We start from the raw sequence: 20357 nt of genomic DNA on the forward strand, positions 1-20357 counted from the left end.
TTTGCAGTCCGATTAGAGAGGGCGTTACTACTAGCCATTTTTTTTTTTTGATATGTTGGTACACTCTGCATACGAACATAAGTTTTATTTCAAACTGTCAATTCATTTTTTACTTCTAAGGCATTTAGTATTTAAGTGTCATAGTATTTTCTTCAATGGAAAAAATCAAGTGTCCTGCAATGATTCAATTTTTATTTTTAGAAGGATTCAAAGTAAATGAAATTTATGAACGAATGTTGAAAGTGTATAAGGACATTTCGCTATCAATTAGTTCAGTATAAAGATGTGTTGCTGAATTTAAACGCTTAAGGCTTGTACGACGCCTTGAAGACGATAAAGCAACAACACCAAAAATCATAAAAAAAATACAGGAAATCGTATTGGAAAATCGTCAAGTGACTGAAAAAGATTTAGTAGAAGCCATAGGCATCTCATTGAGTGGCGTAAGCAATATTTTGACTGAAGTATTGGGTTTAAGAAAGCTGTGTGCAGGATTCACTAGTAATGGAAGAAAAACGCTTTCGAGTGCGACTTTCTCAACGACATATAGAGCGTTTTTGAAAGGATAGAGTGGATTTTGTGTGTAGATTCATCACTATGGATGAGGCTTGGGACTGTCACCATGATCCTAAATCACAGCAAGAGGCTAAAGAGTGGTGTGAACCCGGTCCTGCGGCTCCGAAACGAGTTCGTGTTCCGAAATCGGACATCAGTTTTTTGGGCTCCGAAAGGAATGTTGTTTGTGGATTACTCTTCTTATTCCTAATTGGCGCGATAACCGTTTACGTGATTTTAGCCGAGTTTAACAAAGCGCGCCAGTCGTTTTTTTCTCGTGCTAACCGGCGCCAGTTGGACACACCAAATGAAGCCAAGTCCTTCTCCACCTGTCCTTTCCAACGCAAAGGAGGCCTTCCTCTTCCTCTGCTGCCACCAGCTGGTACCGGATGGAATACTTTCAGAGCCGGAGCGTTTGTATCCATTCGGACGACATGATCGGCATATCATCGGCATACGTCAGCAATTGTACGCTCTTATAAAATACCAGGTTAAAGAAGTCACACGACAGCGAGTCACCCTGTCTGAAACCTCGTTTGGTATCAAACGGCTCGGAGAGGTCCTTCCCAATTCTGACGGCGCTGCTGCTGTTGAGCAACGTCATCTTGCAAAGCCCTATTAGTTTTGTGGGGATACCAAATTGAGGCATCGCAGCATACAGATAATTCCTAATTCGTACAGTCGAATGCAGCTTTGAAATCGACGAAAATATGGTGTGAGTCGATTCTCCTCTCATAGGTCTTTTCCAAGATTTGGCGTACTGTTAATATTTTGTCGATATTTAACTGTCCAGGCCTAAAGCCACACTGATAAATTCCAATCAGTTGGTTGGTGGTGGGCTGCAGCCTTTCACACAATACGCTCGCTAGAACCTTATAGGCGATATAGAAGACTTATCCTGCGGTAATTGGCACATATTGCAGGATCGCCCTTCTTATGAATAGGGGATTACTTGCAAACTATTAAATCAATAAATTCTGAATGTTACTGTAACCATTTAAACCAGTTGAAGGAAAAAATTCGTGACAGAGGACTCAGTTTGTAAGATAAAAAAAAAACATTTTCGCCAGAACAATGCACCGTGTCACAAGAGCATTTTGACAACGACCAAAATCCATGAGTTAAAAATCGAATAGTTGGAGCATCTTCCGGATACATCAAATTTTGCTCCTAGTGAATTCCATCTGTTTCCAGACCTAAAAAAAACCATGCATGGAAAATGTTTTTCATCAAATGATGAGGTCATAACAGCTGTGGAAACGTATTTTACAGCCCTTCCAAATTCTCATTTCAGGGAAGAAGTTCATAAATTGGAATCCCATTAGAGCAAGCGTATTGATGTTCAAGGAGACTATACTGATTATTAGAGTGTATTTTAAACCATAAAATTGTGTTTCTCTTATCGAATCGCAAAGTTTATTGAACAACCTGGGATTTACCTAGAGTGAGTCAGATTGAATAATTTGCAAAGTCTAGCGAGTTCATAACTTATTTTCTTATATATATTGCTAATTTAAAGAAGGAGACAACAATAAAAAGTTTGTGGATAAATTATATGTTATATGTGTTATATAGGAAGAACAAAGCTCATATTTCTGACCTAAGACAATTTTTACAAAGAAAGCTCTATTTCCTCTTAAAATGAGATCCAATAACTCGAATTTTCTTCCATTTTTAATGTCTCATATTGGCGACACATAAATCAAATCATTTGGAGAGCAAGTGATTCCCGCACTCTCCATTTCTGATTTTGTATTGCTGCAACTCTGAATGAATGAACTTTTTGCTCCCTCCCATTTACCATACCAAACCACCCACAATAGCAATTGCTGCACAAATAACCGTACATAGACGCAGTTAGCAACAAACAACTTGTTGCTGACACACTTGCAAAACAAGGGGAGAGAGAGAGAGGGGGTGGCGGTGTGAGCATTAGCAATGCCAAATGCGCCAATTGTTTGAGTGAACTTGGAGGGTGGCCTGGCTGGACCACTGGCTGCAATTGATGATGTTGTTGTTGCTAGCAGCACGTAATTGCACTGCTTTTCACACTGAACCTTTAAAACATCATTTATAATTAAATTTATAAGTGCAACTTGCAACGGGCGCAATAAAAAAAAAATAAATAAAAATGGAAATGCATGAAAATTAAAAAGGAAAATAAAAGAGCACAAAGTGGGCAATTGCTGCCACAGTGAGGTAATTGTGAGTGAGTATACATGCATACATTGTAAGTGCATATGTATGAGTGTGTGTATATGAATGTTGCTACACACATGCAGTACATATGTAGTAGGTGCACTAAGCGTTTGCTGGCAGTGCCGCTTGCAACGCGCTCGCACTCTATATATGCATATGTATATATAAGTATATATGTATGCTTGTATTAGTAATAATGCCACCACACCACACCAATTGCCGACAGCGAACAAGCTGCAGCGAGTCATTTCATTTGTGAATGGATGATAGATGGATGGATGGTCGCTTGGATGACTGACTGAGTGACTGACTGGACTGAATGTTTGTTGGAATTTTTCATTATTTTTGTTTTGTTTTTTCTTCACTACACAATCGCGCTGCCATATAGCAATAAAGCTTTTGCTATTTTTACGCTGCAATTGTTGTTCGCATTGTTGTCGTGCTGGTAATGTTAATTGTTGTTGTTGTTGTTGCTGGCAATAAAATTGCTTTATGGCGCAAAACAAGCACAAACGAATGTGAATGTGGATAAAAACTGCTCTATCTATGTTTATATGTATAACTTTAGAGCCCAGATGTAAGTATGTATGTATGTGTGTATGCATACGTGGCTATATGTAAAACCCTGTGCGCACATATGCGTTTAGTCGCATCGAATGCATGCCAGTTGTTAAATGTTTGCCTGTCCGCCTGCATCAACTTACACTTGAATAAAGTCATATGAGCTTACGAGTTGACATATGTACATACAAACAAACATGCATGCATGCATTGAAACATATATACCCACACATACATACACACTACAAATGTACATGTGTACTCATTTTTTTTTATATTTTTTTTACTCAAGTGTGTGTATATGTGTGCGTATGTACATATCTGCGTCTTGTTCTGTTCAGCTAAACTATCTCAAGGTCACACGCGCGCTATTACCGATTACATACATACATACAATAGGAACATGCATGCATACACACATGCACACGCACACACAATGGGGTTTTACGCTTGTTTTTTTATTATTATTATTATTTTCTATTTACTATTTTTTTTTTATTTTTTTATATATTCTTTTTATTTATTTATTTAATATATGCGCGTACACACAACGGACCGCTTGCATTTATTTATCTGCATCAACTAGTTGTGTAGTTGAAATGAAAAGGGTTGACGTGGAAAATTATGGATTGTTTTTTTTTATTTTTTTTATTTTTTATATTTCTTTTTTTGTGTGAAATATTACTAAGAAAGTGTGCGCGATTATTCATATAAATTATCTTTACCTATGACTGACTGATTTTTTCAGCAAGTCTTCGGCTAATGCTGAATTAAATGGGTTGGCCCATCGTGGCAATGGCAAGATTGTGCACTGTCATTTGTGCAGCATTTGCTTTAGTGGGTAGTTTGGTATGCTTAATGAGGAGGAGCAAAAATTTCATTAATTCAGAGTTGCAGCAATACAAAATCAGAAATGGAGAGCACGGCAATCACTTGGTTTCCAAGGATATGAGACATAAAAAATGGAAGAAAATTCGAGTTATTGGATCTTATTGAAGAAAATAGAGCTTTCCTTTCAACAAATTTTCTCCAAATCAGAAATTTATTTTTTTATTTTTTCAGCGGAGCAAATTATAAGCCATGTAAAATATTTTTGTTCAAAGCACTATAAAAAAATGACGGCAGCACAGGATTTCTTCGATGAAGGCTCTTTTGAAGAGCGCGCGGTCGAATCTACTGCACCTGAATTTTTAAGGGGACAGATACCTGTAAAATTTCGAAACAAAAATGTTTCTTCTTTTCATAAAATGTTAATATAATCCTTTCAGAATATGTCAAAAAATTTTTAGAACGTGAATTAAAGTATTTCTTATAAAGGGTGGTTAAATTTCAAGGCCAATGTTCAATGTGAACCACAGTTGAACGTCAACGACACCGTTGGACTTCTTTCTCTGGGGTTATTTGAAAGAAAAGGTGTACTTTGATAAGCCAGCAATAATTCAAAAGCTAAAGGATGAGATAATTCGGCACATTAACGGCATAGAACCTCAATTGTGCCTCAGCGTCATCAAAAATTGGACCATGTCTCTCTATTCTTTGCGTTCGAGTGCTGGGATAGGTATAGTTACGTTGCCGACTTTAGATGCGTTTTTCTCAAAACTATATTTTTCGAATTGGCGTACACGATAACTCGAAAAGTTCTTGACCGATCTCCCTGAAATTTTTGCACACATCTTTTTTATGATATTACTTTCTGTGTGAATTTACAAGTTTTCGAAAATTTATCGAAAAAATATTTTTTTCGTAGCAAAAATAGTAGGAAAATTTGCCCCAAATTAATATATTTTTTGAAGCATTTTATTCCGCGATTTTTTTTTCATTTATTATTTAATTCATATAGAAATTATGACATTAATAAACAAAAAAATGTTTGGTTTTTTGTATTCAGGTCACTGACGCCGATGCTACAATGCCCGCCGATTGAGAAGCCCCGCTGCGACCTTCCTGGAAGAATTGAGTGTACATCCGCCATTTTAAATGATTAAAATAAACAAAAAAATTTATATTATTTTAATGTACAAATAAACTGTATGCCAATTTTGAAAGAAATATATTGACTTCTTCATTTTAAATAATTTTAATGAAAATCAGGGAAAATGTGGCCGTTTACAGGTCCCCTTAATGTACGGTAAGGAAAACCATTGTTTTTCATTATTTCTTTGAATATCTATAGAAATGCAGAAGTTATTAAATACATACAAAATTTTGTACAATCGGTGCCTTTCGGAGAACAGACTTCCACATTTTCAAAAAAGAAATATTCGAAATTATGCATCCAAAATAAAAGGAGCCCCTATGCCAATTAAATTCGATAGTGTAGACCATGCACTCTTCTAGCGGCACGTCTAACGGGGGTTTTCAAGTAATATATGAAACATTATCTGGAGGCACTTGCTATGACAGTATTTTTGCACATTCATTTCTGTGTGAAACTACTTTTAGAAAAATTTCAAATATGCAGTTTTATAGCTCATTAAATTTTAGTCCAATAAAGTGTAAGTTTGAAAAGGCGCAAAAATCCATTTTAGTGTTTAAATGTGTTTTCTGTCGATCTTATACAAAATAATTTGTAGGAAAAAAACAACCAACGTCTATGTTTATTTAAAGCAAGAATTAGCGTTATTTTTTTATTTTTATTTTTTTTTATTTTTAATTTTCGTTGTTTTATTTTTATTAATTTTTATTTAATTTGTTGTTTTTTATAATAACGAATATTTTTTTGTTTTGTTTAATATGTGGTGATTATTAATTTTTTCCCGATTTTTGGGAAAATATTCACAGTTATTTCATCTTACACGATTTTTCCAAGTTGTGAAATATATCACCAAATTTATTATATATCGCATATATTTTTTAAATATGTTTTTCCACAATATTCCAAAGAAGGTATCCTCCATGTAAAAAAAAGAATTGGGTGCATATCGTATCCATACGTGCTTCCATGGGGCATGTATACAATTGTGAATATAAATTTAAATATTTAACTTTGAATTTGTTGCAGTTATGAAATATAGTTTCCAGAAAAACGCATTCCGAAAAAAATTTAGAGTGGAAAAAATTTCATGTGTCGTAAGCGATTAACTAATTCAAAGAAAATTTGAGGAAGAAAAAATGTACAAGAATCAAAGTGACCGAAAAAATAGTGCTGCTACAAAACAAAAAATATAGTTAAAACATAAACATATTTTCTGGCCAATGACATTTTATAGTCGTCTCATATCCAAAATCAAGTTTTGAGTCCGAATTTAGAATGTTTAATTCAATATCTAGCAGAGAAGCTAAATTACTAGTATTCGTTGGTAATTTCGGTGCAATGATTACAACCGCGAAGCAGGAGCTAGTAGGATGTACCATCCTTTTCTGAGTAGCACAGATTATAAGATTTAGACGAGCCGCTTGCTACCTAATATGGTAAACAGACGCCACAATTCTGATAAACCATTAAACCGAATATATTGGGGGAGCCTCACCACGATGTTCGGAAGCTACCCAGATGATACTTCGACAAAGCCCGGAGGTTTTGAGCTGCTTGGACCATATGCAGAAGAATTGTTCTGGCCGCTCTCAAGTGAATAGCGATCAGGAACTTTCCCCACTTGAGAGGACTTTTACACATGAAGGATGGTTTCAGTACTCAGCACTCTTGTACGGATCGTTAACCTGGCTCATAAACAACTGGATTGAAAAGAAAATTCAAAGCTGTGTGAATAAGATCTGGTGGCCCAACATCATAAGTAACGACGATCTATACGAGTGGTGCAAAATTCAGCCGGTAAAACTGCGAAATTTACGCTTTGCAAAGACACAAATAAAATCTGTCGTCAAACACTGCATTAAAATCCACAAGGTGTACGCAAGGTTGGCCGTCCAAAAATATCTTGGAGGGGAACGGTCCAGAAGGAAGTTGAAACGTCAGGAAAAACTTGGAACGAAATCAAGAACCAGATAGATATGTTTTACTGAGGCCCTATGCTACAGTAGGAGATACAGCAACTGATGATGATGATGACCTCGCAGAGATACGTTTCCGAAACATTACCGACAAAATTAACGATCATAATTAATCAAAAATGTTTGTATAGTATTTTATTATATGCCACAAAAAACACAGCTCAAACTTTACCTTATTTCTGTTGTATAAAAAATCTAAAAAAATAAACAAAAAAAAAAAACAAAAAAAATCCGAGAGCCCTGGTAGCTGGTGCTTTAATAGTAAGTGCTTTAAGTGTAATAATTATTAATTTGTTTTTAATCATTCAAATAATAAAAAACTTCAACAAATTATTTTTCGACTTTCTTCACTTGGAATTGTTTCCACTCAGCTATTATTGTTCATAAAAGGCACTCGCTTCGGACTGAGAGGAGCCTCGCCCAACTTTAATTTTGAAATTTTTGAACATTTTTTCCACCTTCACCCTTTACCCAACCTTGCAATTTTAAAAGTATATTGGCAATTTTTTGATCATAAGCAAAATTTCTGGTGTGGCTCCTTACCCGATTTGAGCTTTATCATTGATTATTTGATTCCCAAGCGATACACATCTGAAAGTCTTAGAAAAATATTATTGCGCCCTGTTATGTTCATAGGAGAAGTCGGCCAGCAGACTGAGAGGTTCGTAAAGCAAGAAAAGAGCTTTTCGCTTATATTCAAAGGGTGAAAATGTAAATCTCTGCAATCGCACGCTCGCTCTCAATAATTAAATTAAAAAAAAAATGTCCCCTGCAGGGCATTCTACAAGGTGGCGCGAATTTAGTCATCGAATTTTGGTTTTGAATAACTTTTTTAACAAAAAAAAAAAAAATGTTTAGTGATGGAAATCTTTATGTCTACATGTAGCCTACACATACATTCATACAACTGTGTTCACAATAATACGAGAGCGATAAATTTCAAGGTTTTGACCACTCACTTTCTGGTTTTTTTTTTGTTTTTTTTTTTTTTTGTTTTTGTGTAAGCTATTATATTACAACAAACACGATTTAACTTAAATTTCCACTTTTGAACAAACTTAAACAAAAAATCAAATATTTCAAATTTTATTTCTTCAGAATTTCAAATTTTATTTTCACTCAAAATTTTAGAAAGTTTTACAATAAAGCACAAATTCGAAGTCACTTAAAAATTGTGCACACAGTAAAAAAAAACGCGAGAATTCGTTATATAGAAGAAAATCCATAGCCCGGTCAGCAAAAAAATCAATGCCTCCACATAAGCCTTTACTTTAAACTTACACTTTTTTTACCAAAATTTAACGGGCTATAAAACTGCACACCTAGAAATTTTTAAAAATCGTAAAAAAAATTTTCAAATTTTTTGAAGACTTTTTGATTTTTTTTTTTAATTTTGTACTAAGATTGAAACTTTCACGTATAAGATTTTTGTTAGGTGAACTATATTTTTTATTATTGCGAACGCAGGTGTATGTAGTATACAGCTTTTCCATTACCGTTATATTTTGCACGCGTATGCAGTTTTACAGCAACAGCAACAACTATTCCATGTACACAACGCATGTTTAGCACATATCTGCCGTTGGATATTTGTATGTATGTAAAAGGCACACACTACACATAGCTTTGTATGCCGGTGCGTTCGGAATTTTTTTCGCATTTAAGCTGTTATTGCTACGGCCGTTATTTATATTGTTAATTGCCAACATACGCGTGTTCTCGTTACGTAAATAAATATTATGGCATCAGTGTGAAAATACTGCAGTATCCACTTGAGTGTTCACATTCGCACTCGCACTCGCACTCGCATTCCGACTAGAGTCAATTTGCTTTTTTCCTCAATTAGCACTTATCTACATACATACATACATATGCACGTATGTATGTACGCGTGCATGTGCATTTGTAAATATCCATATATGCATTTATTGTAACAACTTAAGTAAATTGCAGCGATAAGCCCACGGCAATGCATCGGTTGCAGCAAAAAACTGGCAAATGCATAAATAAATTCTTTTGTGTCTATAAAAAGCTTTGTTGAGGAAATGGAGCGCGGCGTGCGGGGCACAAGAAACAAATACATAAATTGACAGTCTGCACTATTCAAATGCGTAGCAAATTTACTCAATGAAGGGAAGTCTATGGGAAATTTTGTAAGCAAATACGAGTTTGAAAAAAAATTTTAAAATTATACAGCAAAAAATAGAAAAAGTAAATATTTATAAGAAATATAAATTTATAGAAACGTGACTTCTAAGCATGTAATCTTGAATTTTAGACCTTTCGAAAGGCTTAGAAAGTTAATACCCCCGCCTCAATTGAAGTGGTGTTTTTTGGCTGTTTTCTTAAAAGCGAGTAAAACGGAAATAAAAAAAGATTTTTTTTGAGTATTTAATTTTTTAATCCACTGTTAAAAACCAAAAAAAATTTCTGGCCATACAAAGTTCGTTCAAAAAGTTCTCAGCCTTTAAAAAATGGTCTTCCAAAAAAAGGTACATGTATCGCTGGCAACAGACTTCGGGGACTCACAAGTGCTTGGAATCAAAAAGACAAAAAAAAAGTCTTGTTCAGTATGAATGTCGTTATGGTGTGAGCTACGATCTTAAAAAAACTAAAATTTAACAAATTGGCGGACGCTCAAAGATTAAAAACCGTTTTTTGACCCTTTTTTTGACTTTAAGAGTTCGAAAAAAATAATAAAATTATAAATGAATAATAAAATTAAACATAATAAAATTAATTTTTTTCCGAATTATCGAAGTTCACACGATAACCATATTAATTCTACGTCCTCTTAATTTTAATTGATCAAAATCGGTTAAGTAGAACCGGCTATATCTGTGTCCATTGTCCATGTAAAGACCACTTTTTGAAGGCTGACAACTTTGAACATTTTTATTTTTGAACAGTGGATTAAGAAACAAAATACTGAAAACAAAAATAAAAACTCTGACAATTTTTTGAACGAACCTCGTAACGCCAAAAAACCACTTTTATTTTTGAACAATGAATCAAGAAACAAAGTACTGAAAACATAAATAACAATGGATCAAGAAACAAAATACTGAAAACATAAAAAAACTCTGAGAACTTTTTGAACGAACCTCGTAAGGCCAAAACACCATTTTTATTTTTGAACAATGAATCAAGAAGCAAAATTCTGAAAACATAAATAAAAGCTCTGACTACTTTTTGAACGAACCTCGTAACGCCAAAAAAAACATTTTTATTTTTGAACAATGGATCAAGAAACAAAATACTGAAAACATAAATAAAAACTCCTTTTTAGTTTCCATTTTACACGCTTTTAAAGAAACACCCAGAAAAACACCATTTTAAGCGAGGCAAGGGCTTTACTGATTAGAACATTGACATGCAGTTTACTTTGCATATATATATTTATTATACAAGAAGGCGCAAAATTAATCATCCAATTTTATTTTTGAATACATTTTTTACTAAAGAAAAAAAATTTTAGTAATGGAAATCGTTTTTTTAAACTTCACGCGCTCGATTGCTTACCTGTTTGTATAGTGCAGCTGTATAGTTCTTATGATTGACGCTCGACGCCATTCGCAAAAATTATAAATCTTCCGAAAGGGTGATTAATTTTACGCTACCTTATATTTTCTTCTTTTCCAGAAGGTATACAATAATAAAAAACTGTTGATGTAGTTTTTTCGGAATTCATATTTATTCCTAAATTTATAAACTTTTAATTATTTCACTTGCTTTAAAGAAAAAAAAATACCACACCATCAAAAAAGGGGTATGACAAAAGTCTACATAAAGCTCAATGAGCTTAAAAAACAAATTAATTTATTTAAAAACCAGCTTTTTTGAATCTTTTTAGTATGTAGTAGGTTCACGAAACTTATCACTCACTGCTTAAAGGCGTCGTGGCATTGATCCAACTAGTTGGGTTAGCTTTTCTTGCGTTAGTTGGAAAACGGTTAAGTGGCTTGATGCCATGTTACCAAATTGATCAGATATGGCAAATTAATAATATTTTTAAGTATATTATTTGGGTTGACTTTCTCGATAACTTTGCTTACTAATTTTTGACAAAAAGTAGCCAATTTTTATTTTTTTTAGAATATGAAAAATGAGAATGCAAAATTTTCTATACCAGTTAAATTATGACCGAACAGGGTTATCGACCAATTTCGGCCATTATAGATTGCAAGTAAGGTTCACGAATTAGTGAATATTTCGAGAATCTCAATCGTTTTTCCTGAAGTGACAAACAGAAAAAGAAGTCGTCGTCCTCGCTCGGTTCGAACCAGTGCAGCCATAAAAACCGCTAGAGAAAGAATTCGCAGAAATCCACTTAGGACGCAGGAAATCATATCCAGGGAAATGAATGAATCGACCAGATCCATATCAATATTAATTAGAGATGGATGTTATTCACATGAAAGCCTTTACTCGCTCAACTGGTCATATTTTGACAACGCGCTTGAAGAAAATTAAACTCAACGATACAAGAAGCTTCTTTTCACAGATGAGAAAATGTTTATTGTTGAAGAAGTTTTTAATAAGCAAAACGACAAAATCTATGCTAAAACTTCTAAAGACGCAAAAAATGTTGTTCCAAGGGTTCAGCGTGGCCACCACGCAGCCTCCGTAATGGTTTCGTGGGGAGTGTTTTGTAAAGGCGTTACATCTCTTCATTACTGCGAAAAGGGGGTTAAGACCGGCGCAAAAGCGTATGAGTAGGATATCTTAGACGGCGTAGTGAAGCAGTTGAGCAGTACTCGCTTCAACGGAGAGTGTTGGATCTTCCAGCAATATTCCGCTCCAGCCCATAAGGCAAAAATCATCCAGCAGCGGGTTAGCTACTGATAGAAAAAGGTTCTGCGTGCGGTCTTTCCTAGAAACACAAAACTTCAAATTGGTAGGCAAAGCACATTGCCCCTGCTCTCTCATAGGCTGAAGCAGCTCTTCACGCACATTTTTCTATGAAAAGAACGCTAAAAAAAACTATCTGGGGTTAGAAGAAGATATAAAAATGCAAGAACTGCCATTTGTAGGACGCTAACAAGCAGCACCCAAAGTCGCAGTACATCCCTGAAGGTCAACTGATTTTTGGAAACTCAGAAGTGGTCAATAAGATTGCGGCGAAAGTAATCGCTAGGCAAAAAAAACACTATAAAAGCCTTTATCAATAGCAATCAGAGAGCATAACGAACCTCTAAAATTAAAGTTTTTATAGCCTCTATTCAAAAGGAAATTAAAATAGGAACTTTGTAGCTGTCATTTATGATAAAAATTGGTTTGCAGTAATTCGTTTTATCTACTGCAGAAAATGTCACTTACATTTAGCATTCGCAGATATCCCTTTCGTGCCACTGCAATATGTTGCAGCTTGCAACCGCTTGTGGCAGCGCAAAAAAATTGCACATTGTCAACAAATTGCAGCCGTCAATGGCAATTGCATATGTGAGCATGTGTGTGTGTGTGTGTATGTATGTATGTCTTCATTCCTTGCCACGCATGTGTCATTGCGTACGAAAGTGGGTCAACCGAAAATGACGCGCAGATCGCGATGAGGGTGCCCCAACCAATAACGCAATCCTCATGCCACAAAAAATTCTTGCACTATTTTGCAAAACATAAATAAAATAAACTGCCGCTATTAATTTCTTTCAACTGAAATGTGCGTAGTTTTTGATGACTATCCCCTTTTTCGCCTTTTCCTTTTTTCCTCCATTCGTCTCGATTTTGGCTTGTGTCCTTCGTGGCAGCCGCCAGCGTGGCCACTTTTGCACCATCTGCCGGCTATTGACCCACTTAAAGTGCAGCAGCAAGGCTACCCGAGCAGATCCTCCTGCAGGATGCTCGCTGCGGTAAATTGAACAACAGTGAATACGAAAATTGTGTGTGGCATGTGCCACGTAGATTTTTATCTGTCAAATGAATGTGGCAATTCGGTTGATCGCTTTTGAACTCTTTCTCCCCTTGTTTTAGTGCTTTCGCTGCCCGTCGCGCTTTAATTGCATTAGTGTTTCGATTGCTTACCTTCTTTGTTGTTGTGGCTGTTTACCTTTTCTGTACAACTGTCACTGCGCTTGTGTCACGTGTTGGTGGCAGGCAACTTTCTCTTTTTTATCAAGACAATTTCGTAGATTCACAATATTTCGCATTCATCTACTAACTTATATTTGAAGGTGTAAATGACTTCGTTGGTTGTTGCGCGCTACCACAGATATTATTATTGTTGTAGCAGTAAAATTATTTTCCTTTTTCATCCATTATTTCGACATTTATTTTTCATGTCAGACGCGATTACTTCCGCGCATTTGCGCATTGTTCGCAAAAAGGGTTGCCCAGCCACATTTAGCACTTGCAACTTGCAACCTGCTGCCATTAATAACTGTACAAAAATGTTATAAAAACAAACACAGCGGTGCGTGGCTTGTCTCTACGCATCAGAAATTGCCAAAAAATACTCGCTGCTATAATTTTTGGCAACATGCGGCACATGTGGCTGCGATGGCAAACAGCTGCACGCTCTTGTTGCAACTGACCTTTGAATATTTGCTTCAACGTCGAAAAGGGTTACCAAAATTAAAATTGAACAGTTAACTTCCGGTGCGCATGCACAGAAATTATACTTGCAATGGCAAGGGTTGCACGAGCAGGCCTTGCAACGAACTATTTAGGCAAGCACAGGGTTTTCGGTCAGTTGCGTGTGGAGAGTTAAAGGAACAAATGTCAAAAAAAAAACTCGGTTGTAATACTAATTTGGATTTCTACTGTATATCTAAGTACCGCTATTCTAACTGTAAACTGCCCCAATGAACGGCCAAGCGTAAAATTTGATGTGCGGCAATGTGTGGCAAGTTATGCAAACGTGCCGTAAGTGAGAATAACGGAATATTAAGATAAGCCTAATGGATATTACGAACGAAATAGTTCAAAATGGAGTTGGACCAAAGTGAGTTGAAATAAAATGGCAAGACATGAATTAAAAATAAAACGGAATGAAATGGAGGGGAAAGGCGACTAATAAAATAAAGCGACTGAAAGTGAGAGCCCAGATGTCCAATTCTTTGCCAGACGAGAGCAGAGCAGCTGAGAAGAAGGTGTTGAGATGATTCCACCTCGTCCTCCAGGCAGCTTTTGCAGAATGGACTTGAGGCAATCCCAAGTTTCACCGCATGGACACGCAACGCACAATGTCCGGTAAGGATACCCACCAAATTCGAGAGCTGCAGCTTTGTTAGCCTTTGGAATTCCCTCGAGCGCCCTCGTTCTACCCGTTCCCAGAAGGATCTCATGACTTTGCACGTTTGCGCGCTACCCCAGCACTCGCTGAGTTGATGCGAGACCCATCTTTCCAGGAATAGACCACAGGTTCTCAAGCAACCCCGATCCTCTCATTCTGCGACGAAACCCTGTCTAGCCAACTCATCAGCCCAGCAGTTTCCCTCTATGCCGCTGTAACCGGGAATCCAAATGAACCTGATATCGAAGTATTCGGATGCAATCGAGAGAGAAGCCAGACATTCCTCGACCAATCTTGAACGCACAAGCAACGAGCCCAAGGCGCTAATTGCCACTTAGCTTTCGGAGTAAATATTTACTTCCTTAACGGCAATTACCAAAGTGAGCAATCAATCCACTGCTTCCTTCATTACGGCTACCGCCGCTTGGAAAACACTACAGTGGTCCTGAATTTGAGCTTGATGGGAAGCTCTTCACTAGCGGGGATGTACAATGATGCAGCACCATGGGGAGGAACTCAAAATTTTTGAGAATGCTAGAGTGTCCGTAGCTAAAGTCTAGCTTATGGCCCGAACTCTTTAATCTGATTGCGGCGCGTGCAGCGGTAGTTTTTCCTGCAATGTCTACGGGCGCCACATTCAGCATAACGTTGCGCACGATTCGAGGGCCCAACATCGACTCGGATCACTACCTTGTTGTAGCAAAACTACGCACACGCCTTTGTGTAGCAAAACAAAGGTACGTCTAACTACGCAAAGAATGTTCGACATCGAAATGCTGCAATCACAACAGACAGCCGTCAAGATTCTCCACTCGACCCTCACTCCTGCTCTCAGAGAGTACTACCCAACAATCCGGCATGCACGTACCACCGCCGAAGAATAAATCGAGTTTCAGCGAGCGCGAAAAAACAATTGGTATGACGAGGAAGGTCATGATGAAAGGAAAGATGCTGCCTAAAAAGCCACGCTCCGATCGGGAGCAATGCGAGTCGCTACCGGGAGCTCAAAAAGGAAGAGATACGTGTTATAAGAATGAATAAAGTCTTAGAAAAGACTCAAGAAAGGAGAATCAACGCACACCATCTTTTCGTCGATTTTAAAGCTGCAGACAGTACACAAAGAAGTTGCCTATATGCCGCAATATCCGAATTTGGTATCCCCGCGAAACTAATGCGGCTATGCGAAATGACGCTACTCAATACTTGCAGCGCCATCAGAATTGGGAAGGAACTCTCTAAGCCGTTTGATACCAAACGATGTTTCAGACAGGATGACTCGCTGTCGTGTAAAGAAAGTAACCAGCTGTTGAAAAAGATTTTGCGAGCTGCAGAACTTAACCGCTCCGGCACAATTTTTATAAGGGCGTAGAATTATTGGCGTATGTCGAAGACATTGACATCATCGGTCTTAACAACCGCGCTGTTAGTTCTGGCTTTTCCACACTGGATAAAGAGGCAAAGCGAATGGGTCTGGTGGTGAACGAAGACAAAACGAAGTACCTCCTGTCATCAAACGAACAGTCGGTGCACTCGCTTATCGGTACCCAGGTCATTGTTGACAATTATGATTTTGAGGTTGTAAAAGACTTCGTTTATTTAGGAACCAGCATTAACACCGATAACAATGTCAGCCTTGAAATCCAACGTAGAATCTCTCTTGCCAACAAATGCTACTTTGGACTTAGTAGGCAAATGAGTAGTAAAGTCCTCACTCGACGAACGAAACTGACACTCTACGAGGCTCTCATCATGCCCGTCCTAACGTATGGCGCAGAATCGTGGACGATGACAACATCCGATGAGGCGTCACTTGGAGTGTTTGAGAGATAGATTCTGCGGTAGATTCTTGCACGTTGGCGATGGCACAATGAGTTGTATGAGATTTACGGCGACGTAGACATAGCGCAGCGAATAAGGCTCCAGCGGTTATGTTGGCTGAATCATATCGTCCGAATGGATACAAGCGCTCCAGCTCTGAAAGTATTCGATGCGGTACCAGCTGGTGGCAGCAGAGGAAGAGGAAGGCCTCCTTTACGTTGGAAAGATCACGTGGAGAAGGACTTGACTTCGCTTCCCATCTGGCGCGCTTCGTTGAACTCGGCCAGAATCGTGGCAACTAAAAAGAAGAACAACGAAGGGTGCTCCTTTTTTAAATAAAATGTATCACTTTGTTATGGCAGCTGCATCTACCTAACTGCCTATCTAACTATCTACCCTCATAATGCTTTGGCACCAATCGCATTAAGTTTACTCGAATTTCTCCCGCTGGCCTGTGGTTGAAAAAATCCCAATAAATATCTCTGCACCCCAAAGCTACAATATTTCATTTGACAAACATAGAGTGTTGACATTTTTATTATGAAAACATGGCAAACATGAATTCGTTTTCACTCTGCTACAATCTGTGGCATGCGCCTGTATGTACGAGTATTGGCCGCTTGGTCACTGCGCCTGCGCAAATTCTCGGATTGGTGCCCGCGCGCTCACCAATTACTCAAAATCAAATTTTTATTTATGCCTGCATAAAGACTTAAACAAATCTAGGCATTTGCATGACAAATGCGTGCATTTATGGTGCAACATTTTCTGCTAACACAAACACACACATAAACACACGTAAAAATGACTGCCGCCTACTTGGCCGGCCGCCTACTCATGCGCGGCTTCATGTATTTAAAACTAGCGCAGCTGTTACTTCAATTGTGGTGTTGTTTTTGTTTAGTAGTGGTTGCAATAGCCTTTTGCCACACTCAAACTCACAGTCACTCACCACGTCTTTGCTGCGTTGCACGCCGCTACGCACGAATGTCCAAATAAATAAATCGATGTAAATTTATTTAGCAACACCAAAGTACATAGCACTGCAGCTGCTGTGAGTTTCTGTGCAGCGGCAACTTGTTGCACGAAGCATGTACGTACGCAGATTGGCCACTGATTTGCATGCTGTCCGCCACTGTTTTATGATAAATACACGCTTTCAACGCTGTAATTAAAAGATGAATTGACCGGCGACGCACTGCAGCAGATGCTGGCCACAACGGCTGTGGCAAGTTATCGCGCGTGCATGCTTGTTGCAAGCCATGTCGCTGTTTGTGTTGTGGCATATGTTCGAAGGTGAGGGCAAACATATGGAAAGCTGATTGTGAAAAATCACAGGACAAATTATGCGTCATTAAAAACGATTACACCCATTCGCAAGAGGGCGCAGAAAGCAGCAAGCAACAGCGGAGCAGGTAATCACATGTGGCATGTAGTTGATGCGACTAAAAGCAATGGGGTATTAGTGACTTCAGTTGGCACAAATTGGCGCCTGGCATTGCAGCCATCGCTTATGATTGAGTGGTGCTTTTAAGGTGGCTTGAAGTAAGCAACTTGCAACACACCCTTATTTACAGCTTACAACATCCGCAAGCTAAGTTTTTGTGCACAAATCGACGCATTACTTATGAAATGAAATTACTATAGCTGCACATTGTCTTTCCGCACACCTTGCCACATTTTATTGCAACGACACTTTCAACGCTTCAAACGAATATCAGCGATTATCAGAAGCAACTTTTATTTATGGCAAATATGTAATTGAGTAGTCCCATTTTGTGGCATGCACAGCCGTAAGTTACCGCATGTTGCAACATACATAAGTTAATCCAATTAATGAGCGTGCAAGCATATCAACTGCCAGGCCAATGGGCGTGCGGTGCAAGTGTAAAAAGCCCGCTTTCAATGAATGTGTCCAAACGTCAATAAATAAAATAACAATTAAGCTGGCAACAACAACTATAAGGCACTAATTACTTGCAACACGATTGACAGCAATTATTACAACAAGCAGTAATAAATTTATGGGTTTTGCAATGTGTCACGCGCCGTTCGCAAACGCAGCCGTTAAAGCCAAATATGTGCAAGCAATGTTGCAGGCGCATGTGCAACATATTGTTGCATGCCCATGTCATGTCATAAAACATATATATATGTATGCGTGTATGTATATAAATAGCTGTCGGCCATATACATTTCCAAAAAAAAAGTCTTGTTGCAAGCCCAGTCAACACAACAGCGTAAACAGCGGCAACACCAAAAACAAATATATAAACATTTATTTATTAAAATAATACACAAGGTGCAAAGGCTTTGCAATAGCAATGTGCCACACTTCAAAAATGTTTGTCTAACTAATTGGCAAATGTGAATTAAGTTGCCACTAAAGCGGCTCCCTTGCTTGCCACTTAACAGAATTCTTGCTTTTGTACGCCGCTGTTTTTTTTTTGTTTTTTGGCCTTTGTTGTTGCCGTCATTGTCGCTCTAAGCCCCAAAAAAGGATAAGGCACTTTTACTGTTTTGGCAATTTATTAAAAGTTGCATGCAAAATTTTCCATCGCCACCAAATTTATATGCAACACCATGTTGCAAATTGACAATTAAATCGAAAACTGTGCACACATTCACATGCACATTTGGCATGCGTTTCAAATGTAAATACTTGTGGCATATCGCTGCGTGCTGCAACACTCCAAACACATTTAGTGGCAACATTGGCCGTTGGCGTTGCGATATTTCAATTTCAACCAGCAAACAAAAACAACAACGATGAAATGAAGTGAGTTGTCAAATCGTTGGCGGCGCATGTAAATGTAAATGCGTAGCACCCACGCAACACGTTGCAATCTTGTGGCAACAATGGGAATGGTTGATTTTGTATTTATTTTCATTTCGCTGGCGGCTGTCAGTTTTGACATGTCAATACGGGGGAAGTGTTAATATGTATCGTTTTATTCTTCTTCTTTTTCCCCTAATTTATGCGTTTTTATTTTGTTATGCTATGTTATGTTAAGTTTTGTTGTGTTATGTGATACTATGTTATATTATGTTAAGTTATGTTAAATCATATTATGTAATGTTATCTTGAATTATGCCTTGTTTTGCTTTGTTAATTCATGTTATGTTGTATTATGTTACATTATGTTTGTGTAATTTTCTTAATTTTAGTTTTCCGTCTGATGTTACAAGCTATAACTCTTAAAGTCTATGAGTTTTTTATTCCAAAAATTGGCAGCCAGTTAAAATAATTTTAACTAAAACATGCACGTATATATAAAACTTGCTTCCGAGCGCTTTCTGACTTATCGCTGGTTGTCAGTTTTAATTTGTTAATAGGAGCGTAGCTTTAGTAGGTATTATGTTGAGTTACGTAAATTAATTTTAGGTTATGTTACGTTTATCAATATTATTTTTTATTGGCCTGTCAAGTTAAGTAATTTTATGGCATGTTAAGTTTATCAATAATATTTTTTATTCTTCTGCTCCGTTAAGAAATTTTATGTTACGTTATATTTATGAACATTTTTGTTTTTTTTGTTATGTTACGTTAGCAATTTTATGTTATGTTATGTCAATCAATATTATTTTTTATTCCTATGTTGCGTTAAGTAATTTTATGTTATGTTATGTCAATCAATACTCTGTTTTATTCTTATGCTGCGTTATGTAATTTTATGTTATGCTATGTTCATCAATGTTGTTTTTGATTCTTATGTTACATTAAGTAATTTTATGTGATGTTATGTTTATCAATAGCATTTTGTATTGTTCAGTTCCGTTACGTAATTTTATGTTATGTTTTGTTCATTGATAATATTTCTTATGCTTATGCTCCGTTTAGAAATTTTTGTTACGTTATATTTATGAATATTGGCCCCTATTATGGCCAACATTCGATCTTCGACTGTAGTCGAAAGTGCTGATCGAACGAATTTTAATTTGGTATTATGGTGCTCATTCGTTGAAGAATAGGACTATTGTGAATTTCGATCGCTCGACGCATTTACAATAGATAATTTTTTCTCAGCTGATACAGCAAATC

This window comes from Anastrepha obliqua, chromosome 2 (genome assembly GCF_027943255.1).
Source record: "Anastrepha obliqua isolate idAnaObli1 chromosome 2, idAnaObli1_1.0, whole genome shotgun sequence".
Lineage (NCBI taxonomy): Eukaryota > Metazoa > Arthropoda > Insecta > Diptera > Tephritidae > Anastrepha > Anastrepha obliqua.